This window comes from Nanorana parkeri, unplaced genomic scaffold, assembly GCF_000935625.1.
Source record: "Nanorana parkeri isolate BGI_ZX_2015 unplaced genomic scaffold, ASM93562v1 scaffold43, whole genome shotgun sequence".
In the NCBI taxonomy this organism is placed as follows: domain Eukaryota; kingdom Metazoa; phylum Chordata; class Amphibia; order Anura; family Dicroglossidae; genus Nanorana; species Nanorana parkeri.
The window spans coordinates 2949157-2974820 of NW_017306311.1; the positions used below are offsets into that span (position 1 = coordinate 2949157).

General features: G+C 43.5%; 1 long non-coding RNA gene across 1 annotated transcript; it reads left to right on the plus strand.

Annotated features, from left to right (window-relative positions):
- Nucleotides 1–550: 550 nt before the first annotated feature.
- LOC108800226 lies at nt 551–17101 on the plus strand. The gene is made up of 3 exons (XR_001942082.1): nt 551–695; nt 4758–4760; nt 17090–17101. It is a non-coding gene; the product is annotated as an uncharacterized LOC108800226 (long non-coding RNA).
- Nucleotides 17102–25664: the final 8563 nt, after the last annotated feature.

Consider the following 25664-nt stretch of genomic DNA (forward strand, 5'->3'; position numbering starts at 1 on the left):
CGACTACGCTCATCGTCTTCCACTTCATACCTGATACCTTTGGCTACTGACCTCGACTTGTTCTCTGACTACGCTTCTGCCTGCTCCTCCACTACTACCGTCTGCTTGTGTACCGAACCGGCCTGTTTGACTACGACTTTGCCTGCTGTTTCAGCTACTGATCCAGATCGTGACACAATTATGAACACGTAACATACATGTGTAATGGAGGAGATGATGGCCATTGTAAATTATTTAGCACAAACATGGCAATGGTATCAGGACCGTCGGAGACAGATACAGCCGAAGTCTAGACCCAGGCCGCACATCTGCCACCCCCAGAGCACAGCTGGCCAAGTCTGTAGCAGTGTAACAATGTAAGTATAAAGTTCTTACTGGACTTCAAAGAGAATAAATGTTGATTTGTAAACTAAAGGATGTGATTTAGATCATTCATAAGCCCCTCCCCCCTCCAAAAAAACAGTGTATACATCATCAATCATTAAAATATAAAATAACAAAACCAGCTTTCTTTGCAATATTTACCTTCAATGCAGAGTTTTCTCCTGCAGTACTTTTACCTGCCACTAGATGTCCCCAGTCTGATGTTCAGCATGATTCAACCCACTTTCTAAGCCCAGGTGATCCCGGACGTGCCCCCAACCAGTGACTGGACAGTGAAAGGAGAAGCAGCACTGCGCTAAGCCCATCTCTCTGTCACTCTTCTGTCTCTTCTTATGCCTGATTGCCTCTTCCTCTCACACTTCAGCCTTGCTGTGCAGGGGCCGCAATAGGCTGATACCGGGTCAGAGTCAGGTACTTACACAGCTTGCATTTACAATATACATTTGATGATTGCAGAGCTGCATTGGTTTGTGGCTTTTATATCCACCTTGAGTTCAATTTCAAAAAGAAATCTGACCAAAACCCACTATCCTTTCTCCTTCAAGATAAATTGCCGGCAAACGGGCTAAATGCACACATGACATCAATCACTGCAGATGTTCTACCAAAGGATGTGAATTCCTGTCCATCCTGTCATGATATTTCCACAGCTCTGCCACACGCTACAGCTCAGTCTGGCAGGGAAGGAGATCTGATTTCTGATCAGTTCTTTCAAGCAGTCCATACGCTTTACAATCTGATTGTACAATTTCCTTTAGATCTACCATGAATTATGTAGTACAGGGACCTGCTCGATTTGATACAAATTGAATGGATTGTTTATGAGTGTGCCTATATGACCTACTTTGGTAAAGAGATTGTACAGTGAGATTGTACAGTGTATCGTCACCTTTATACTTACAGGTCTTGTCCCTTCCCCAGCCTGTAAGTGGACAGTGAGAGGAGAATCAGAATTAGAATCTTTCTGTCACTCTGCTCTTTCCTCCTATCATCATGCTTCTTGTAATCCATGAGCTGATTAGCTCCTTGTACTGCTTCTCTCTTCCCCAGCCTGAGCCCTGCTGTACAATGGGCTGCAAGAGGCTGATACCAGGTCCCATTCAGGTGCTTACACTGCTTGTATTTAATAAAAATACATTTCACACTGCATTCATTTCTGTCTTTTTCTATCTGCGTGGAGATCAGCTTTAAATGAAACATTTCCCCATTTGACTGGCGTATTCCTCCAGCCGTCCGAGCACCAAGAATAACAAAGCTGAACTTCCTGTTTTCATTATGACATATATTGACTTAGGGCAGCCAAAATTAAGATTGGGGCTACCGGCCCCCCACTGAAAATAGTCTCGGCAGTGATATTTACATATGAAGTGGCGATGCGATTTACATATGAATAAGCCGCAACTCATTCTCCCCCCAAAAAATGTCAGCACATCGCTAGAGTGTTCGGGTTTCGCTTGATGAAAAGGTGGCAACCCTAGGAGAGGGGAGAGGAGAGAGAGAATACAATGTGCTGCTGGAGCCGTCCAGGTGATGAGTGACAACTATATTGGCTAATTTGTTACTTGAGAGCGCACCATGCGGAACACAAGCTATGGAGATGCTGAGCCTGCTGGTCACTGGATAGTTGTAGAGGCTTCAGCAATGAAAACATTGAGACCGCTGCATGCTGGAAGCTTCTCACATAGAGCCTGTCTGGTTTCCTGGAAGCATCATCTAGCTCTTTCCTCCCCAGCCTGACAGTCCCTGGTCCACCCCTTGGGGCGGAGCTCTTTTAATCATGAAGGCTCAGTATCACACGAGGGTGTTACCTGGGGTGGTCTGCATGCAAATACAGCCTGTCTAGGAACACTCACTGCTCCAGACTGACTTCTACCCATCAAAGCATTTTGATATTTGCATAACTCCTGAATTGCATAGATAAGCACAGAGACCCAGTGATGACATAATTTGCATAACTCCTGACTGCCAGTAGGAGATGTAGAGCAGATGGAGCTAGTGCGCATGGGCAGAAAATCCTTGTCGAACTGTCTAACTATTGCCACTGCGCGGCTAGCGGCTCATCGGATTCTATGACCTACTACAATCTTATAGTTGTCCTAGGTTATAGAAGCCAATAGCCGCGCAGGCGCAGTGGTAACTGTGGCTGTAGAAAGGATCATATAGCCGTGTAGGCGCTGTAACATATTATAACCTTTGACTAGGTTATAGAATCCAATGAGGCAACAACCACTGCTCCTGCTTGGCTATCGGCTTCTATAACCTAGGACAAAAATAACTAGTAGGTTATAGAAGTTGTCAGCCGCGCAGGCGCTGTGGCAATAGTTAGACAGTTCCGCAAGGATTTCCTGGGCATGCGCACTTCACAGCACCCTGCCTCAGTACTTCTCTCAAGAGCCCTGATGCAAAGCAGTGGGCGGGATCTTGGGAGGAGTTATGCATATTTCAAATGGCATGATGGGTGGATACTTTATTTTAGATTACATTATGTCATCACTGGGTCTCTGTGCTTATCTATGCAATGCAGGAGTTATGCAAATATCAAAATGCTTTGATGGGTAGAAGTCAGTCTGGAGCAGTGAGTGTTCCTAGACAGGCTGTATTTGCATGCAGACCACCCCAGGTAACACCCTCATGTGATACTGAGCCTTCATGATTAAAAGAGCTCCGCCCCAATGGGTGGAGAGGTCAACAAGTTGGAACTTTCAATAGAACACCGGCTCCATGCTGTTTGGCTGGCTCCATGCTGATTGGCTGGGGCTTAATTACCGGGGCAATTAAGATGATGCTCTTGATTGCCCAGGATGGCGGCTCCATGCAAGTAGAAGTACCGGTATCAGTGCTCGGTTTCGGGCGAGTACTGAAAGATAAATATCGCTACTCGCACTAGATACCGAAAAACCGTTATCGGTCCATCCCTACTTTTCATCCCCTGAGTCTGGGGGGGGCCGGGTGCTGGTGGTGCACATGACATTACCAATTTTCCATCTGGTTCCTTCGACTAAACTCGAAGGAACAATTGAATAATTGACTTTTGTTGAGATGGGTGGTGCCGGCAAGGAGACACATTGCTCAAATTTTGGCCAAGCCAGCAGGACCCGGACGAAATTCAAGTACTATATGGACAGCCTAAGACCACACTTCCTTTTCTGTCCCAGGAGAAGCGACTTTTGATCCCTCCGTCTCTATCTAATGACTCTCAGTAACTGACCTCTCGTTTTCTCAGGCTCAGCAGTTGTTCCTTCTTAGACTCCGAACACTTTATTTAGGAAGTATTATCTTTCCCTTTGTTACAAAATTCTCGTAGGATCGCTTGGGATAGAACAACTGCCGGGAACTGTGAAGATGAATACTTCAAAAGCTGCAACGGCAACCCGCAGATGCTGCAGTGCCGTCTGTCCGTTTTTTTACTACGGGCGGACGGCAAGAGGTTAAAGTCCTAGTTGGTCACATCTACAATATAGAGAGAGAGACACAGAAGGGTGAATGAGGGGTTGCTGAACTCTAAGGTCTCGTTCACACCTAGGCGTATTGCATTTGCGCGTCTGTCGCGCGACCGTCGTGCATTTTTTTACCGCGATTCGCAGTAAAAAAGTCGCGCGACAAACGCGCGTTTCCGAAGGCTACTTGGCTGTATCCCAATGGAAACGCGCAACAAAACGGCCCAAAGTAGTACATGTATTTCCAGGCGTGGGCCGTTTTGTAGCGCGTAAGGCCCCATTCACACCTAGGCGTATTGTAATATGCGCGTCTGACGCGCGACCGTCACGCGTTTTTTTTACCGCGATTCCAAAGGCTACTTGGCTGTATCCCAATGGAAAACGCCCTACAAAACGGCCCAAAGTAGTCCCGGGACCTTTTCAGGCGTGGGCCGTTTTGTAGGGCGTTAGGGACGGGCGGAAATACGCCAAGGTGGGAACGAGACTATTGAATACAATGGGATTTATATTTTTGAGCGTTTTGTAGAGCGTTCGTCGAGCGTAGAACGCTCTACAAAACGGTCAGGTGTGAACGAGGCCTTAGGGACGGGCGGAAATACGCCAAGGTGGGAACGAGACTATTGAATACAATGGGATTTATATTTTTGAGCGTTTTGTAGAGCGTTCGTCGAGCGTAGAACGCCCTACAAAACGTTCAGGTGTGAACGAGGGCTAAGCCGAGTCTAAGTATAAACCTCAACAGCCACAAAGGACATAAATCCACTTTGTGTGCATCCAATGACTTTGTAAACAGCAGGTGACCAACTCCAACAGGGTTATTCACAGAAGAGTGAAGAGTTTGGAGAAGGAGGAGAAGTGAACAATCTAGGACAAAATAGCTGTTTTGGAAAAATCCTCTAATTCAGCTCACTTTCCAAATCAGCTATGTTGTCCTAGAATGTTCCCTTCTCCTGCCTTCTCCAAACTCTTCACCCTTCTGTGAATAACCCTGTAAGTTAGAGTGCCACCTTCAGGCCCCTTTCACACGGGTGCCTGTAAGTCCTGACCAGAGCCGTTCATCATGGATGTCACCGTTGTCACCTTCGTGTCCATCCAGTTTTTATCTCCATTTTGCGATGGAGGAAAAATATGAACGCACTGGATCCATGTTAGATCTGTGGGGTGTCGGATGTAGATGGACATGTGTCTGTTTACATCAGATTGCCCCCAATGCCCCATGATGAGGTCCACCAAAATGGAACTCCATTCCGTTTGGTTTTCTGGACCTGGGCGGAGTCTTGGGTAATCAGATGTAAATGGACGCACATCCGTTTAGATCTGGTTGCCCATAAACTAACACCACTGGGCTTCTGATCAACTCTGCCTGAAAACCTGACCTGATCGGAATGCCCGTCTAAAATTCAGGCCCATTTTTTATTATTTTTTTTTACAGCTGTGCTTCGAAATAGACATGACCAGCAGGAACAACCAGATTACACAGGCTGCTGGATGACTCAGAGGAGGGACCACCCTCTCTCCCTGCAAAGATGGGAGTGTCTGTTATAGTCGGTTATACACAGCCTGGCTACAAGCATGCAAGCAGCACTGTGACATCGTATTGGGAAAACCATCGTGCTCTGCAAGCTGAGTATCATGAATGCAAAAATGCTATCAAGCAAAGCTAATATTCTATGCTCAACGCAGCTCACAGACTATAGTCATATAAACACACTGGGGGGAATTGATCAAAACTGAAGCAGACAAAATCTGGAGCAGTTGCCCATGGCAACCAATCAGCATCTCTCCTCAGTTAGCTCAGTTAAAGGAGAACTATGGGGTCAGTGTTTTTCCCCATAGTTCTCCTTAGGGTAACGGGAGGACACAAACTAGCGTCCTCCCGTCACCCTAAGCTCAGTATACCGCGAGCTACAGCTCGCGGTATACTGAGACGCCGCAGCCGGAGCGGATCCCGGCGTAGATGACGGAATCTGCCCAGCTGTGTGAGTGACAGCTGGCTCTGCCTATCTAGAGGCAGAGCCAGCTGTACCCGCCCTCTCCCCTGTCCATTCCGCCAGTCAGCGCTGGCAGATCGGAGAGGGGAAACCAGCCCCTCCCCCTGTCACGACAGAGTGCCGTGACAGGATCGAGAGGTGAGCGAACCTGGTATGTGTTCGCTCACCTCCCGATCTACTGAGCCGACCTGTGATAGTCTCATTGTCACAGGTCGGCTAGAACTATGAGGTGAGTGGAAATCACTCATCTCATAGTTCTCCTTTAAAATACATGTGCGATTCATTTGGGAAAAATTTGTTTTTCGGACGCATTTTCGTTATTTGGGGATTCGGATGTATCTCAATTTCCGAATAACAGAAATGGCGAATGAAAACGAATCCGAATTTCAGAAAACTGCATTTCTGATGAAATCCGTTAGCGTTTGTGGACAAATTTTCGTTGCAGTAAAGTGACATTAGACAAAAGACAAAAAAAAAATGTAAATGTCACTTTGCTGCAACTAAATGAACGAAACGGAAACGACAATTCGTACAGACTACCGCTAATGAATTTCCTCCGAATCCCGAAACGAATTGACTTTCGGACCCGAATCCCAAAAAACGAAATAACGCAAAATCCAAATCAAAACGAAATTAAAACATTTTTTTGCCGGTGCACATGTCTTTCAGTTAACATATGAAATTAAGAAATAGAAGCTGATTGGTTGCAATGCAAATGTGCTCCAGATTTTCTCTTCTCCAAGTTTTGATAAATTCATTGTATGTCCATTTTCGGAAGACCAAATTAAGAGAGATCAGAGGCATCAATAAATCCCACAGAGCCCTGGTGCATAATGAGAGTTTGGGGATCCCCAGGTAATACTCTTTTTTTATGGTTACTGAAGACAGTGAATAAACATAACATTTCATTTTTATGTTTATCACAAAGTGGCGCTTATCCTTTAAGGTGAAACAGGATAATGAGGATGATTTCAATAAAATTCAATAGTCATAGATGAGCCATTCTGATCACCTTCATTTAGCGGCTGCCTGGAATTCAGCATTTAGTGTGATCAATAAAACTTTATAAAAAATATAACTTAAAAAAAAGAAACAATAAACCTTTTAAACGCAGGTTAAAAAAAAAAAGAAGCTTTTATGCCAAAAAAAAATTAAAATGCTGAAAGTGAATCATAATTTCCCCGTACTCATGGAATTTGCATGATAAGGAAAAGGGATGTGATGAATAATGAAATGATGTCTCATTGTAATGGGAACGTACAGCTGTTAATTTAGGGGGACCTTTGAACCTTGTGACCTCACTGGCTTTTTTGTTTGGTTTTGTTTGGTTTAGGGCTCGGGAGGGGATTTGGGTTCTTAGTTTTTTTATTTATTTTTTTCTCTTCTTTCTTGCTGAGACCCTTAAGGGGAAGAATGGTTTTAACACTAATGGAAAATTTATGGTGGATGTTCTATGAATATTTTTCTTGGGTTTTTTATGTTATTGTTGATTTGGACTGGTTTTCTTCCCATGACAGTGTCTTAACATGATGTTTATATTGTTATATCCAGAAATAATAAAGAAATATTATACAAAAAAAAAACAATAAGCGCAGGTAAAAAATAAAAAGCTTTTATGCCAAAAAAATGTAAAATGATGAAAGTGAATAATAATTTCACTGTACTCATGGAATTTGCATAAAGGAAAAGGGATGTGATGAATAATGAAATGATGTCTCATTGTAATGGGAACGTACAACTGTTAATTTAGGGGGAGCATTGAACATTGTGACCGTACGGGTTTTTTTTGTTTTGTTTTGTTTGGTTTGGTTTAGGGCTTAGGGGCTTAGGAGTAGTTACATCCTCCGCACCCCCCTGATCTCTGAGTTTATCTGAAGCCAAAGAAAACAAAAAAATAATAAATCAGTAGAGTAAGGAAAGTCTAAAACTTCTGTCATTTTTTTGTGTGTGTTGTGTTGCTTTGAGGTGATTCACCCTCCACTTCCTGTCCTAAAAACACAGTAGGAAGTGAGAAGAAATCTCTCCAAATCTGTTTGTGTTCCTTTGAAAAAATTCACCCACCACTTCCTGTCCCAAAGACACAACAGGAAGGGAGAAGAGATCTCCCCAAATTTATGAGAATTATCCTCTTAGACAGCTGTCACTGGCAAAAGTGTTGCATGGCACAGCGTTCAATGGACCCACTGTGTCACCAAGAGTGACAGCTGGCAGATAGGAATGGCAGATGCTAGAGCGGTGTTGTCAGACAGGTGGACAGAGCAAGCAGCTGACTGCCATCAGACTGGTGGTCATATTAGTAACAGGCAAACTGATTGTAAACAGAGTCCAAGTTCCAAACCATCAGACAGAGAACAGTATGACTGTTACATGGCACCATGAATACAGAATAGATTTTTACTTTCTTTTGCTCTGACCTGCACATTAACCCTGAACTCCAAGCCATATATAAATTACCTCTGTTGAAGAATCTCCTATGTCCTGCTGGCTGCAAATTACTATAAAAACATCAGTTTAATGGGGCTGTATACTCTCCACATCTACGGGCACTGTAGGGGTGAGAGATGCAGTTGCAACTTTAAGGCCCCGTTCACACTGAGCGATTTATCGTGCGGTAATTCCCGCGATATCGCGGCTATTTACCGCGCGATATCGCTCTCCAATGCTTGGCAATGGGGCAAAGGGTCCTGCTGTCGCGGGTCGTGCGTCGCTACAGCAGGACCCTTTTTGGAGCGGATTTTGCCGCGATTCTAGCAAGCATTTGCGCTCAAACGTGCGATTTGCGAATCGCGCAGTGTGAATGGAGCCTAAAGGGATTGCGCTGTTCGCCCCTCCCCTTCCTTTTTCCTTGCCCACTGACAAATTTCTTGTATTATTTTTCCAGAATACAGAACAAGGTGTTCTGTGAATGGACAAGGGTGATCCTGTCATTTATCCACTCCTCCCCCATTCACAAGCCCATGGACAACAGTGATCCTGTCATTCATCCACTCCTCCCCTATTCACAAGCCCATGGACAACGAGGGTCCTGTCATTCATCCACTCCTCCCCCATTCACAAGCCCAAGGACAACGGTGATCCTGTCATTCATCCACTCCTCCCCATTCACAAGCCCATGGACAACGGTGATCTGCAACTTTAAAGGGATTGCGCTGTTCGCCCCTCCCCTTCCTTTTTCCTCGCCCACTGACAAATTTCTTGTATTATTTTTCTAGAATACAGAACAAGGTGTTCTGTGAATGGACAAGGGTGATCCTGTCATTTATCCACTCCTCCCCCATTCACAAGCCCATGGACAACGATGATCCTGTCATTCATCCACTCCTCCCCCATTCACAAGCCCATGGACAACGGTGATCTTGTCATTGATCCACTCCTCACCCTTTCACAAACCCATGGACAAGGGTGATTGGGTCATTCATCCACTCCTCACCCAGTCACAAGCCCATGGCCCATTTTCCTCACCCACTGACAAATTTATGAATGAGTGAATGATCGAGGGGGTGGATGAATTATAGAATCACCCTTATACCCTTGTCCATGGGGTTGTGAATGGGTGAGGAGTGGATGAATGACCCAATCACCCTTAACAATGGGCTTGTAAATGGGTGAGGGGTGGATGAATAACTGGATCATCTCTACCCATTGGCTTGTGAATGGGCGAGTGATGGATGAATGACAAGATCACCGTTGTCCATGGGATTGTGAATGGCTGAGGGGTGGATGAATGACAGGATCACCCTTGTCCATGAGCTTGTGAATAGACGAGGAGTGGATGAACGACAGAATCACTGCTGACCCTTCACAGAACACCTTGTATTCTTGGAAAATATGAAAGGGGTTTTGTCAATGGAGGCTAGAACAGATAGGGGAGGGGGAGCGGCTCAGTCTCTTCACAATTGCAGCCAGATCTCTCATCCCTGCAGAGTCGGAAGATGTGGAGAGTATCCGACATCACTGGATGTTTTTTTACCGTGACCTTGTGGACCCGGAAATGCATTGGATTTTTTTAATGTTGACCTTTTTTAAACAAATAATCACTTTGGACTCTCTAAGCTGTGGTGGCTCCCCGTCTGTCCTTGATCAAATTCACTCAAGACTCCCTCCTCTTGCTTGGGAGATTCCAGTCTGTGTGGCAGCGGTCTTATCAGAGCCTTTAAACTCTGAAAAGGAGAAAAGCTATTCCCAATTTGGGATATCAAAAATAACAACATTTAGCACCTCTTCCATACATATTTACATATATCTATAATACATATATTTTTTACAGTGACCAGCAGCCATAAGGACATCGGAGTTTCTTCATTAGAGGTGACCTATTTGGCTGGTGCTTTAGCCCCCCCCACATATTTTTTTACTGGAGTTCAGCTTTAAGTCATAAGACTTACACTAGAGCTAAGAAATAAAGAGAATTATAAATTCAAAAGGCAGGAAAGGTACATCCAGCCTCATGTTTTATTTCTCATTTTATTCTGTACAGCGGCTTGGCTGGCAACAATGTTCATGAAAAGTATACCACACGGGTGGTCCAATAAATGATAGGGTTCCATGGAAGCTTTCTTGCACTTCAAAGCTTTATAGTTTGCAGACAGTCAGTTTTATTGAAAGGCTGATAGAATTTATTTTGGAAATAGCAAACACGCAAAAAAGGTTTTTTTTCTTTACACTTACAAGATATGGTAGCAGAGAGAGACGGCAACAATTCTAATGCCATGGTCAGAGAATAAGGATTAAGATCTCCCAATGAGTCATCTCTAAGACTAACCGACTAACCGCAATGCTGAACTTGTGCTATATCTGGCTTAGAATGGATGTAGCTGTGTTATTCTTGATGTGTTCTTAATGGAGAATTATAGGAAAAAACAAACAGTTCAGCAACAAACAAACGAGCCTCTAAACATATGTATTTCTCAGTCTTAAAGCTGAACATCCACAGAGTTAATCAACTCTCTTCCTGGGAGAGCAGGGTGTCAAGAACTTGCCCCTTGGGGGCGTGTCATCATGCACTTGCAGTAGATTCACGGGCAAAGGCTCCAGAGATTGGAGACATGGGAAGTCTGTAACATTTAGGACTTGCCCACTACCATAGATAGAGGAGAAAGGGAACGCATGACGTCATGCAACCAAACCATGGACCTCTACTAAACAAATGCATACAGATTTAGGGGTGCTCCAGTGTTGTGGAGAACACACATGGAGGGGGATTCACCTGGCCTGGAGTTGGGTTTCATGTGCTAGTACTGAGAAGTTTTACAAGCCACCAATCAGATACAGTTCTGAAAACTTGAATGTAAGTGATACAGCAGAGAGTTACATATGTTATAGCATGTTCTTATACAAAGTCGTATTTTCCTTGAAAATAAATCTTTTACATAGCAAAACATCTGTGTGATAAGACTCTAATGGCAGCAGCCATCTCATGACTCATGTGACCCATACTAGTTCTGGGCCAGGGAAAACCTGTTCATTAGACCATTGCTCTGGAACCAATAGACACCACTTGAGTCAGAGGAGTTTGTGACAAGGTCCTTTTAAAATATGATTTTGGGCAAAATTTAAAAAAGATGATGCCCCAGGCAGGGAGTGTTTAAAGCAAAAAAAAAATACTTTCCATCATTGAGTTTTGTAGTAATCCCTTTACACCACTAGATGCCCTTGGTCTTCCAGGTGGAATGATGCCCAGCGTCATTCAACTCAGAAGTCTGAGGAGATCTTGTGAGTGCAGTGTCATGTGCTCATCACCACCTCAGCTACCTACACTCACAAACAATGCAGAAAGCAGCTCTGACGTCTATACATGAGCGCCACCCTCTGCATCATTAAAGAACATCCATAGTAGAGGAGGGCCCTACGCACCATGTGACCAACCTAAAGACATCTGGAAAAGGTAAGTATAAAAAAAAGAGCCTAAAATCCAGCTGGTCAGGATGAGAGGCCTTGGGAGGAAAGAGCCTGGAGTTTCCCATCTGTGTGCGATCTCAACATTCAGATGCTTTTTTTCTTTTTCATATCTGCCTTGGCCGGAGCTCAAGATCTCCCATGCTCTCATGAAATGCGAGTGTGTACCGGCATATTGTTAGCAGGAATTAGGTCTTTATTGAGCTGATGTTGAAAGCAAACATTCTTAGCATAATCAGACTTTGGCTCTGGAATCCTGATGTTCTACAACTACCTGTCAGGGTTGCGACAATGCTGGCGGAACATCAAGTCTTATATTTAGCAGAATGAATGCATCAGGCTGATCTAAGTCACAAGGGTAGGAAAGAGGTAATGGAAGGCTGAGAGCCAGGTGTTACGCTATGCACTCATTCTAGTGAATACAACACGGGAGACTGGCAGGGATAGAAGATTAATGCAATGCTGTAATGGTAAAAAAAAGCATTGCCATCATAGTAAAAGCAGCAATTATTTGGATCGGCAAAAATAAAATTGATTTTAGAGGTACCCAACAGTCAAGCATATAAACTGACTCAGAAGACTGACTACCTGAGACTAATTTTCATCCTGGCTTTTATCTTGGTCAAAGCGTAGCCTTGGAAAATTCAAGATAAGTGTTCCAAGGTTCCAAGCATGGTCCTCTGTGAGGGAGGTTTCAGCTGCACACCCACCCAGAAGCACTATGAAAAGCTATGTCTGGCCACAATGCATAATATAAAGCCTGATAACATAAAAAAACATGAAGTAAAAAAAAAAAGTGAACCAATGCACACTAAAGTATTTATATATTTAGTACAAGAAGTAAAAAGAACTTTGAAACAAGCACACATTCACCTCTGTAGCTATAGGCATTGTGGAGAAATTTATCTTCAAATGTCACAACAGAGACTCTGAAATCTTGGCTATTAGCATTTTTTAGCATCTGCTCCTGAGTTTTTTACATCATCATTGGCCAAAGTTCCTGATTTTAAAGTTCACTATTAGAGACAGGGTGGGCAAGGACTGCATTTTGATGGGACTTTTAAATAAAAGATAGAGCAGAGGTCTGTGGCCTTGCTGGGGCTGCAACATAATGAGCCCGCATTACTGCATTAGGTAGTCCCAACCAGATCGCCCAGTAATGCCCACAATGATGCTGATTGGTGCTGCTACCACAACCCCCCACCCCTACCACTTAGGCAGGTGAATTGCTTCTTGGCAAATGTAGTCCTGGAACTACAGCACACATCTCTGCTCTATGACATGGACATGCCATATCGCTTTCTATCGGCCGACACTGAGGAGGCAGAAATGGTGGACAGCAGTCATATGACCATTGCTAATAAGCGGTTTTTAAAGTATCTAAAGCAAAGTTAGAAGGTTTACAGCAAATGGGGGTACTCTGAAATCATAGCAAGCACACTGGAGTTAGGCTTTAAAGGATACATTATCTAAACCCAAGTACAAAAAGTCTATATATTACTGCTTACCACTCCTTGAATATGGTGGCTGCATTCGTTTTCTTTATTCAGGCTTAGACCATTTTTAGCAAATACAGAACATACCTGTGATCCTGCTAGCCGTGTCCTTGTCACTTTTTGTGAGATGAACTGAAAGCACAAAGAACTTTATATTTCTTCTGTAAACCATTAATATCCTCATCCCCTGTGTAATGAAGATGAAAACGTATGAAGTTCAGCCTGGGCGACAACCACAGTTCCCTCCTTAGACACAGTGGAGGAATGAGCGTTGTCACCTGGGACAGGAAGTGTGTTACTGGCAGGGTTATCAGATGAAAATAAAAGACTGAAAAATTAAAGCAGAACTCTGGGGAAAATTATTCTTCATCCTTGTATTGGGGCTACCCCTGCACTGCAAGGGTTAAGTGCTGATTTTTGTCTAGGTTCAAAATGAACAAAGTTATACTCACCCAATCCTCTGAGCCGGCTTGCTCTTAGACTGGTCCCTGGACCCTCGCTCCCCCTCGGCTGCAGCAGTCTAAGGTCCATGAGTCATGACATTCTATACAGTTGTATAGGATGCGAGGACGCCAAGGGACGTACCATCACTGCAGTGGAGCGGGAGACAGTCAGAAGGGACCGGTCTAAGAGCAAGCCACTCGGAGCTTCGGGTGAGTATAATTTTGTTATTTTTGACCCTAGACAAAAAGGAGGACTTAACCATTGCAGTGAGGGAGTAGCCTCATTGCAAGGGTTTAGAACAATTTTCTCAGAGTTCTGCTTTAGGGGCCCAGTCACACCATATCCAGTGCGTTCTGGCATGGTCCAAGCCCGGAACGCACTGGATCGCATAGATCAAGCCAGGCTGCTTTCTGGGGCGGGATGGGGCGTGGCGGTGCCATTCATGTCCATGGCACCACAGACACGCCCCCCCCCCCAACCGGAACACGAGGGACAGGAATGCCCTCCGTTCCGGTGCAGTGCGATTGGAAAAAATTGAAACAGTGGGCATTCCTGTACCTCGTGTTCCGGTGTGGGCGATCGGACTGTGGGAGGGGAGCGTGCCTGCGGTGCCATTGACATGAATGCACCACCAGGCCCCCACCCGCCCCAGAACGTGGCCCGGCCTGATCTATGTGATCCTGTGTTTTCCTGGCTCGGACCCTGCCGGAACGCACTGAATATGGTGTGACTGGGCCATAAAACAAATGCATCCATCACATCTAATAGCTGGTAAGCTGCAATGTATCATTTTGTTGTTACTTTGGGTTTAGCTACACTTTAAAGAAGCACTTGTTGTACTTGTATAATGTCGTTCCTCTCCGAAAAATAATAAAGCAACTTCGGTTTGCACGCAAACAGACAATTCATATCATTCTTTGTAAGTTAATAAAGATGGAAATAAAATATCGTTTTTATTACTTTAATTACATTTCCCGAGTAAATGATTTTTTTAATCTGCTCATCAAAATTTAAGTGACAATGAAATTGGGTTCTAATTTTTGGAAGAAGCGCCGCTTACACTGAACTCTGCAGCTAATTAGTAAAATGTTACATTGACTTCCGTAGCTGTTAACGAAATGACAAATGTCAAGTGAATGATGTTAAGCTAAGTTAGTTAATCAACGAGGCGAGACGAAGTGACATTTCTCTGAAGCTGAGAAAACAAGCAGAACGTGACCTAAAATGTGGTGGGCGGCTAGCAGGGGTGTCACTTTTTTTTTAACATGTCATTTGTTATTTGTATGTCCATGGACATTTGTTTCAGTTTGGTAGAGCTATGCCTTTTCATAGGTTGCTTGGTTCAGAATCTCCTTTAATTTCATGTAAAGTTGGCCATACACATTACGATTGTCGTACAGCGGCCCCATCCCGCCCCGATTATCGCAAGGTTCAATTAGCCGTAATTAAAGAAAAGCACCTAGACGAATTGCTGTAATCGGCCGCACGTATTTTCGTTTGTGCATGAACAGTGTAGATCGTACGATTTTTGACATACGGAAACGCCACCAACTTTGCGTAAAATTGTAAGATCGAGCAAAGTTTTCAAACCTGCTTGAAAGTCAAAAGTTGTACGATTGTACAGTATTTGCGGTTGTACACTGCCCATGAACCTTGGGATTATCAGACGAAAACGCGATCGCATACGATTATCGTACGATAATTGTAAGGTGTATGGGCACCTTAAGTTGTGTCTCCAATTAGGGCAAGTTGCCCCTTGATAACCATCAGCGAAGCACCAGGGCCCTCCACCAGATTACCATATATGGGAACAATATTCTAAGCTCATTTACAGCTGCGGCGGCCCACTCTGCCATAGTTTTTAAGCTTGGCATGTTGGGTATCTCTTTACTCGGCGCAATCCCATCTTTTACAATGTTTTTTGTACACCAAAATTAAGTTAAGTGAAATTTTTTACAGATATTTGGGGTTTTATAAAGAGTCGCACTAATATCATGCGACGTATAAATTTGCAACTGCCACCATTTTATTCTACAGGGTCTCTGCTTTCAGGAAATATATACCTCTCGGGGGTTTTAAGTGGTTTTAGGGCCTAAAATCTGAATTATATCATGTGCAAAAAGACTCAAAAACGGCTCAGGCAGTGAAAGAGTTAAGGGGTCTTTTGCTCAAAAAGTTTCACACAACATTCACCCCAAATTCACCCATTTTTTACCATTGAAATATTAAAGGAAAATGTGTGAAAGTTATGTGCATCTTGGGTAAAAACAATGATAAACAGTAAACATGTGCAGGGCCAAAAAAATTGTTTTGGACAAACATGAAAACATTTTTCCTCTGTTTCGTCAATGGAAACAAATGTTTAATGCTGTTACGGATTCGGAGGCAACAAGCCTCCGAATCCGAAACCGCACAAAGAAACTGCATTTTGGACTATATCCTGGTATACACCAAGATGGTGGCACCCAAATATGTGGGCGCCGCCATCTTGATGTATACCAATATATAGTCCAAAATGGCAGCGTGCATGCGCAGAACACGCTGGCAGCCGATTTGGCGGCCACTCGTTCTATGAATAACTTCACATGATATGGCATCCTGTGACGTTATGCTCCCGGCCTCCAAGATGGCAGCGGGCATGCGCAGAACACGCGTTCTGATAATTAATTTTTATATGCCCAAATATCGTTTTAGTATATTCGGGCATATAAAAAAAATTGTTATTTCGGATTCGGCCAAATCGCCGAATCAAATGAATTTAGTTGATTTTCAGGTTCATCCGAGTAAACAGACCCCTAAGTATATGTTTAAACGCATCTAGTGTAAATACCTGAATCAGCCTCATGCAATCCGCTGTAGAGAAGAGCCCAGACTCTGAGAGGAAGAAGAAGCACGAGGAGGCAATACGTTTTGCTGCAGTGTTGTCAGGGGGCATGCAGAGAGACAGAGGAATCAGCTCAGTCTGCTGCTTCTCTTTCCCTGCCCTGCCCAGGACAAAGGCTGGGGGAGGGACAAGACCAACAGTGGCGTCACAAAGGAGGTGCGGCCCGCACCCGGGTGACACCATTGGAGAGGCGACACCAAAATGACTGACAGCCCGAGAGCCCGACAGTGTCAGGAGAGAGGAGGAGACCCGGTGGCATACCTCATCACGCCGGGTGAACGTCCCCTCCGCTCACTGCCGGCGTCCACCGCTGCAATATGTGTAGTACTACAATATGCTAGGAAATGTTTATTACTACCCAATTGTTGGGTAAAATATAAAAGATGGGGTCGAGTTGGGTAAACACGTAGAAATATAGATACCGGCACTTCAAGAGCAAATCAAATACATCTATTTATTGACGTATGAGCAGCATAACGTGATACACTCAATGTAATGTATCGGGGGTCTCACAGGGTCCCCTTCATCAGGCAGAACAAGTGATACTCGGGTAAACAGACACCAAACATGTCAAGCCTTAAAATTGCGTGTACTTGCATAATCGCAATATAACTACCAACCCCAAGTGCTGTTTCCCCCGAAAATAAGACCTACCCTGAAAATAAGACCTAGTACTATTTTTGGGAATTGCTAAAATATAAGACCTACCCCGAAAATAAGGCCTAGTTGTGGCCATTCCCAGCGCCGGTGGTGGCATAAGGGGGAACTTGAAGAGCAGAGCCACATAACTGATGTTTCCTCTATAGCGCCGGCTCCTGTCACAGGCGGAGTGATACCAAATGCACTCCGCCTGTGAGGAATTCATAGTGAAAGCGCACTTCGCTCTTTCTGGCCAGCGATTGGTTACCAAATTGCTCTTGGAAAGGTACAGCACCCGATTGCCCTGATCACCCTATTCTTGACTTTGCCATTTTGGATTATTTAATTTTGGATTGTTGTACATGAAAAAAAAAAAAGAAGTAAGACCTACCCCGAAAATAAGACCTAGTGTGTTTTTTTGAGCCAAAAAAAATATAAGACAGTGTATTACTTTCGTGGAAACACGGTACATAAAGCAATTTGAATAGATTTATAAAACACAAAAAAATGTAAATATTGGTGTTTATAATGCATTATTGGTCCACCTCCAAAAAATCCCAAACTGCCCAGTGGCTCAGTGGTTAGCATATTCGCTGTAAAGCACTGGGGTCTTTGGTTTGGTTGATGACCTAGGCACTATCTGCATGGAGTTTGCATGTTCTCCCTGTGCTTGTGTGGGTTTCCTCATGCTGGTAGGTGAATCAGCTCATGTCTAAACCGGCCCTAGTATGTGTGTGCATGTGAGATAAGAGAAATTAGATTGTCAGCTCCATGTGGGCAGGGACTGATATGAATGTGCAATGTGTATGTGACGATGATATAATAAATTGTACGCATTAATGTGTTTATCACTTTATTTTTCTCAAAGACACATTTTCTACACTTGGAGTAGAAATTCATTAATTTTATTGGCAAACTAAAGTAAACTGAAGTATAATTAAATTTCACTTGTGCTGCCTCTATCAGTAATTAGCAACTCGTTAGACGTCTTCCTGGGATCAGTAAGACGTCAGAACTCTGAAGGTTTCTTGCTGAGATAAGAGATTTGCTAACAGGCGGCAGTTTTTTCTCTCATTTCTCTGGCTGGAACTCTGAATTACTATCTAGAGGGTTCATTTATATTGCAACTCGTGGAAAAATAAAAATGAAAATGAAAGATGGAAGGGGGATATTACCTTTAGTTAACCCCCTAAGGTCTGAGAAAGAATGGATGGAAGGAAGGAGTGGAGTGGAGGTAGAAAAAAAGGAAGGAAGAGAGGAAGGAGGGATGGAAGGAAGGAAGAGAAGAATGAAGAAAGAGAGGGTGGAAGGAAGAGAGGGAGAAAAGCATGAATGAAGGAAGAGAGGGAGGAAGGAAGAAAGGGAGAGTGGTGGAGAGTGGAGGAAAGGATGGAACAAAGGAAGGAAAATATGGAGAAACAAAGGATGGAAAGAAGGGATGAAGAAAAAAGAGGAAGGACGAAAGTAAGGAAAGACAGATAGAAAAAGGAACATAGATAGATAGATAGATAGATAGATAGATAGATAGATAGATAGATAGATAGATAGATAGATAGATAGATTCTAGTCTATCAAAGTTCATTTCTAGAGTGCAATCAAACTTGTTTGTAGAAAACATTATATTCCCTTTGTTAATTTTAAAAGCATGAACAAATCTTCCTGCTCGATTGAAGTGGAATCCTCAAGGCTGGAGGGTTTAAATAGGATTGTGGAAGTATTCATGCCTGTCCTTTTCAGGCCTTCCGCTCTGTGTGGAAGAGATGGGATCATCGTGGGAAGTTCTCAGTCCCCTCCTGGGTCTAAAACTTCTTGAAAAGGATGCATGATGTAACATCATAGGGAGGGTACAGTGTGTGCACTATGTACTACAAGGCTCAGTTCATTAGCACTTCAAGTTATATTTGTCAGAGAAACACATTTTAGGGCATTTTTAGTCTGGTTAGTAGGGCGCTTTCCTCTGTGCGTTGTGTTATGGTGTTGCTTCCTGCTTTCCTGGCCTTTGGGGCCCATAGCCCACAATGTGGCTACTGTGCCACCTTGCCATAAGCTCCTAACATATAGGCAGTTGTGCATGAATATAAATGTATATACAGTATGTGTTCTTACAACAGTATGTGTTCTTACGGTATGCTGTATATGCATATATATATATCAATTGGGTGCTCCGCACTCCAGGCTCTTTGTGGCTAGTGCCATCTAGGGTTGCCGCCTTTTCTTCCAGCGAAACCCGAACACTCTATCGACGCACTGACATTTTTTTGGGAGAATGAGTCGTGGCTTATGCCAGGTTCTTGCCAGATTCTTTCAGCCACAGGCATGATTCCCAGAGGCAGATGAATGATAGGATTTGTAGGTGCACCACAGCTGGAGGGCTGGAGTTTGCCCACCCCTGTTGTAACCTCTCACCTACTCTATTCAAAGAGGAAAGCTCCAAGCGGTGGCAAAGATGTTCGGATGGGGGAGGGGAGGTGCAGCACTGGATTGAAGGTGCGTATTGCAGCAATAGCCCCTTTATTAAAAAAATGTTTTACTATTACTTGGCTACTTTTTATTTTTTAGCTTTAAAATGCAGAAGGTTAGTCTTTTAAAAATGTGAAGAAAAGGAAGAAGCGATTATATTTGTGAAGACAGCTGTGTATTTCCAGCTAATAACGCGAAGAGCTGAAAATCCGTTTTGTCTTCTAGATTTTGTAGCAGCTGCGAAATTTCCATTTGTGCTTTCAGAGAGATTCGAATTTATTTCTTCCCCGACTCCCATTGAATGGCGCGCAGCTGACGGGCCCGATTGGTTCTCGGCGAATAAGAATAATGCGTGGCCCTCCGGGTCCAGGGGAGCTGTACATTGTCGTCTCCTTTCTTCTCCTGGTGATTTGTGGTAATATTATTTGTTTGAATTTACCCAGCTGCTCCTCCGCGCTCCCCGTAATCACCCTCCCGCTCTCAAGGTGAACGCTCTCTCTGTTATATAATGATTATTTCATCGTTAATAATTCAGCTTCATTCACACAGCGTTCTCCGGCGACACCGCTTTTCCATCTCGCCGTTCATTCACAATTTAAAGCGTAACGCTCGGCTGGGCGGCTCTGCCTCTCCGCTGATAAAGCTCTGCCCTATATACAAAAGGCGTTTCACATATTTCAGCGAGATCAAAACCACACACGGGACACGGCGGGCCGATAGCAAATGGAAAATTGCATCAACCTTGCCGTGAAAAAATGAAACGCGGATGAAATGCTTAAAGCATATCTACATCCAAAAAACAAACATGTAATTTACTGCAGCTTACCTGTCCTTAGATGAGGTGGCTGCATTAATTTCTCCATTTTCTCCAATATTATTTACAATAAAAAAACCTTTCTGTTTTTATCACATACCTTGTTTCAGATCTAGTGGCATCATCACTGGGTCTCTATGCTTCTCTGTGCAATGCAGGTAGACCATGGCTGGTGGGGGGGGGGGGGGGGGAGCAGCTGTACATGGCTTTCTGAAAACATCACAATATCCTGCCAGCCCCTTCCACCAGCCATGATCTGCCTGAATTGCATAGTGAAGGACAGAGTGATGATGTCACTGGATCTGAAATCAGTGCTCCCACCAGGAATGTAAACACCCATTACCGGCTGTTACACACAAGCGGCCGGTCCATCGCTTGTATGACAACACACAGTGCGCCCCTTCTCTCTACTGACGCGCCCCCCTCTGCTCCTGCTGCCGGTTATCCGGGGATCTGCTGCCCCCCCTGCGGGCCTAGGACCAGCACAGCGGCTTTTCAGCCTCAGCTGTACATGGAGGAGAGATCAGCATTCTCCTACTTGCTGAACTTGCTGATCTCTCCTCCGATCTCTAAAGGCGGAAGTGAAGTGTATTGCATCACTTCCGCCTTTAGTTGTCATTTCTCTGCTATAGAGAGATCACTGCTTCATCAGCTTCTTTGGGGGTCCCAAGGTGACATTAGGGTTCTAAGAGACCCCTGATGTCTCCATAAAGAGGATCTGTCATTGTATATTTGTAATCGCATAGGGGGATTGTTAGCCCCCTATGTCTTAGCAATAAAGTTTAGTGTAAAAAACAAAAAAGTTAAAAAAATATATAGTCACTGACTTAAAAAACAAACCTAAAAACACCCCCCAAAAAGTAAGTCCCCTGCCTCCGCGTGCATGCACTTATAAACGTAAATACGAGTCGGGTTCGCCTCCGTGCGAAAACAACTATTATGCCACACATGTTACATATCGCTGCGAACGTGGGAGTGAGAGTAATAATTCTAGGACCATCAATCACTGTTTACACTAAACTGATTAGTGGCAAAAGCTTTTAAAGCGTCACCAATGGCCAATTTTAGGTATGGTAGTTTTTTGCGATTTCGCGAGCGCACGCATGGAACCTATGCAAAAACCAATAAGCCAATCACAAGAGCAGGAATTTGCATTAGCTATGTTATGCAAACTAGTAATGAGCCAATGTGCCTTGGTTCGATTCACGGGCTGTTTGTCGGACTCATCATAAATTCCAAACTTTAATGTTCATAAAACAATTTTAAGAAATACCATTCAGTGGTAAGAGGGCCCTCTGTTTTATGCAACTTTGAGGGCGACATGAGAAGAAGAATGATGCAGCAATCCTTGAAGCTGTATGCGGTGAAATGGAACAGTACGGTGCTCATGGACAGCATCAGCAACATGGAATTCTGGCATCACATAAGCACTCCAATCTGATTCATTGCAACTTGGGGGGAAAAAAAGGTTGTGGTGCCGCACTTGATTTTTTAGCTAGCAGTAATAGGCCAGAATTGAGTAGTGAAAGTAGCAGACATAACCAATCTAAAAGCTATCCGAAGGTTTACACTTCGAAAAAAAAATAAAGCAAAAGTCCCTAACTTCATACCAATTGCCAAACAGCAGAAAAACAGTTTCATAGCATAGATTGTAATATTCTTTCTGCTCAGTACCACAATGTATTGCCTACTAGGTTTGATTAAATGTCAACACAAACAAACACGCTTCAAAACCACAACCCCACATTCCAGATTACAGTGCCAAAATTTCAGAGACAAGACATATACATGGGCTGCAATCCAAGAGGGATAGATGAGGCAGTTTTTATCCAGGAATAAAATGTAGAGTGCATTATTTCAGAGACAGCAGACAGAAATATTGGACAGACTCAATGCACATTGTGTAAACAGTTTTACTTCACTGCAATGTAAGGAAGAGAGATGGGGCACGTTTTATTGTGAAATAGAAATAAGAGTGTCTTATGTCAGAGACAACAGCCAGAAATATTTCACAGACTATCTACACATTTTGTATTTCAAAAACGTGCAGCGCTAACCGTCCTTCAGAAGTGCATATAAGAACTCCGATGTTCAAGTCAGGGTTTAACAAGTGCTGAAAAATTATTATTATTAATTAATAAAACATTCAGTGAAGGGGTGTGTCTTAAAATATTCAATGTGAATCGGTTGTGTGAACAAATAAAGTTCATAACACATCAAAACAAACAATATATAAACTTATCTAATAAAATGTAATAAACTGTGAATATATGTATCATGTGTAAGTGATTCTAGTTAATAAATAGTGAATGGACAAACAATGTGTACCCTTTGAATAAAATAAATTAAACTTTTTCCGATGTATGTGTGAATAGTCCAAATCTTTTGTAGTTTTCTTTAAAAGTCTTTAAAAATCCATAAATATAAGACACTTCGAGAGTGAAAATTCGGTGCAATAATGTGTCCAACGAAAATCCAAAAAAAACGAAGAAAAAATAAAGAAAAAAATGAAGACAAAAATAAAGAGCAAAGTGTAGAAAAAATGTGGAAAAAATGCCGCAAAAGTCCCCTCAAGGGAATGCACTCACCAGATCCACAGATGTTAAACACGTTTGTTTCCTCAAGGTAAGTCCACAGTTCCGTCTTTAATATCCACGCTCGATCACGCTTCAGGGAAGGGAAGGTCTCCCGTTTTATCCGTGATGTTTAAGCGGAATATCCTCGTATTTTAGGGGTCCCCCCAGTGGGATATCCGATCATATAATAAAAATAAAACATACGCTCATAGCGTAGTAAAACCCAGGTTTATTATAGTAATACAGCATACAAGTTTAAAAAACGCGCTAAACTATATTTAAAAAAGGCCGGCTGGTCACTTTAGGCGTGATGCCTGTTAGACTGGATCAAATGACGTGAAAATAGGCCCGCCCCCGACGCGTTTCGTCACACAGACGTTCTCAAGGGATGGCAGGTCTAAAACGGGAGACCTTTCCTTCCCTGAAGCGTGATCGAGCGTGGATATTAAAGACGGAACTGTGGACTTACCTTGAGGAAACAAACGTGTTTAACATCTGTGGATCTGGATCGGATATCCCACTGGGGGGACCCCTAAAATACGAGGATATTCCGCTTAAACATCACGGATAAAACGGGAGACCTTTCCTTCCCTATCTGTATCCGCCCCCTCCCCCAGCGCTGGCGGATCGAAGCAGGGAGGGGGGAATCCAGCCCCTCCCCTGTCACGGCAGAGAGCCGTGACAGGATCGAGAGGTGAGAGAACGCCATTATGTGTTCGCTCACCTCCCGATCTACTGAGCCGACCTGTGACAGTCTCATTGTCACAGGTCGGCTAGAACAATGAGGTGAGTGAAAAGCACTCACCTCATAGTTCTCCTTTAATGTCTATGTTATGTTTTTATAAGGTGGTTGCGTCCACTGCCTTTAAACTGGGGGATTGCTGCCCCATGTTCTATACCAATACTTGTGATTTTGAAAAACTTGTCAAATAAAAGAGAGTTTTACTAGACTGCCATGTAAAAGGAAGAGATGAGGGAGGTTTTTCCAAGAAATATAATTTAGAGTGTATTATTTCCAAAACAAAGGCCAGAAATATTGTGCAGACTCTATAGTCAGTATTGAACCAGTTGGAGTAGGCTGTATTTTGAAAAGGACACACAGCAAGCAGTTTTCATCCCAAAAATATATATATGTCACAAAAAAGTAAGAAATATTGTACAGACTACAAACATAGCATTGCAGGAGTTGGAGCAGGACACATTTTAAAACTGACACAGAGCATGCCACTGTTCAAGCCAAACATACACAATAAAGTGTATTCTTTACACCAAGAGAACTGCATAGACATTACTTCTACAATTTCCTGTAGGTCTGATTGGCTAAACCACATCCCTCATTTAGCTTTGGAGGACCAATAAGAATTTAAAGTTTATAATTTTCACATTGAAATGGAAGGAATATAATACACACCGCATAGGCATAATTTAAGTAAAAAAATCTGGGAAGCCTCTGTCATTTGAAATACTGAAAAACAACTTTGTTAAATAAATACATTTAAATCTAGATTTTTGCATTGTAAAACGGCATGTTGTCTGTCATTTTCAAAATGCGGCCTACAAGAAATTGTTGAAATACTATCTATGCATCCTTTGATTAACGCTTACCTTATGCAGCTTGGAGCATGAACAAAATGAACATAAAGAGTATTTTTTCCCTGTTAAAAGGCATACTGCACAGACTGCATGGTACAGATAATTCAACAATGTTTAAAAAATTCTACTTTATTTACATTGAATATATAAAGTGTATTTACTTTATAGAAAAAGACAGCTAAATAATGTACTGACTCCGTACACAATAATTAATTGTGCAATTATCTATTCTAAAGAATTACTTTAAAGGAGAACTATGGGGTCAGGGCTTTTCCCCATAGTTATCCTAAGGGTAACAGGAGGACACAAACTAGCGTTCTCACGTAACCCATAGCTCAGTATACCGCGAGCTACAGCTCGCGGTATACTGAGACGCCGCAGCCGAGACGGATCCCGACAATACTGTCTGGATCCACCCAGCTGCAGGATTGACAGCTGGCTCTACCTATCCAGAGGCAGAGCCAGCTGTGCCCGCCCCCTCCCATGTCCGTTTCGCCAGTCAGCGCTGGAGGATCGGACAGGGGAGGGGGGGAATCCCTGCAGGGAGCCATGAGTGACAATCACGGCTCTCTGCAGGGATAGATCGAGAAGTGAGCAAACGACGGTATGTGTTCGCTCACTTCCCGATCTACTGAGCCGACCTGTGACAGTTTCATTGCCACAGGTCGGCTCAGATGATGAGGCTGAGTGAAAATCACTCGCCTCATAATTCTCCTTTAAAGCAACCACTGCCACCACTGCTTCTCCTTTCACCAACATGAGGATCTGAGGCTTGCAGCCCATGAAAGGGGATGCTGTCACTCTCTGGAAAGGTGGATAAGAGGTTCCTTCACAGCACCTCTTCCAAGTGCCTAATTTTTTGCTCCCTCTGATATGGCAGGATGAGGTTTGATTTTTTCCCCCTTGTATTGGAGATCCAAAAGGGTGTTGCCTGAACCCTGGGGTCCTTGTTCAGGTGCCGCAGCATGAATGAGCCTATTTGCCACACATTTCTGGCGGCAGAGAAACACGATTTTATCCCACATACAACTTCCAGGGTTTGGGAGGGTTA